The sequence below is a fragment of the Haliaeetus leucocephalus genome, unplaced genomic scaffold (genome assembly GCF_000737465.1).
Source record: "Haliaeetus leucocephalus isolate CR32 unplaced genomic scaffold, Haliaeetus_leucocephalus-4.0 Scaffold473, whole genome shotgun sequence".
Classification (NCBI taxonomy): Eukaryota; Metazoa; Chordata; class Aves; order Accipitriformes; family Accipitridae; genus Haliaeetus; species Haliaeetus leucocephalus.
Window position 1 is genome coordinate 6,101,757 of NW_010972909.1, and position 213 is coordinate 6,101,969.

Here is a 213-nt window from a genome sequence, read left to right on the forward strand (position 1 = left end):
GACAGAGCCAATGCCAGCTGGCTCCGAGACAGACCCACCGCCGGCCAAGGCCGAGCCCATCAGTGACAGTGGTAACGCCTCTGTGATAACATATTTAAGAAGGAAAAAAAGTTGCAGGGCACACAGAAACGGCAGCTGGAGAGAGGAGTGAGAACATGTAAGAGAAACAACCCTGCAGACCCCCAGGTCAGTGCAGCAGGAGGGCAGGAGGTG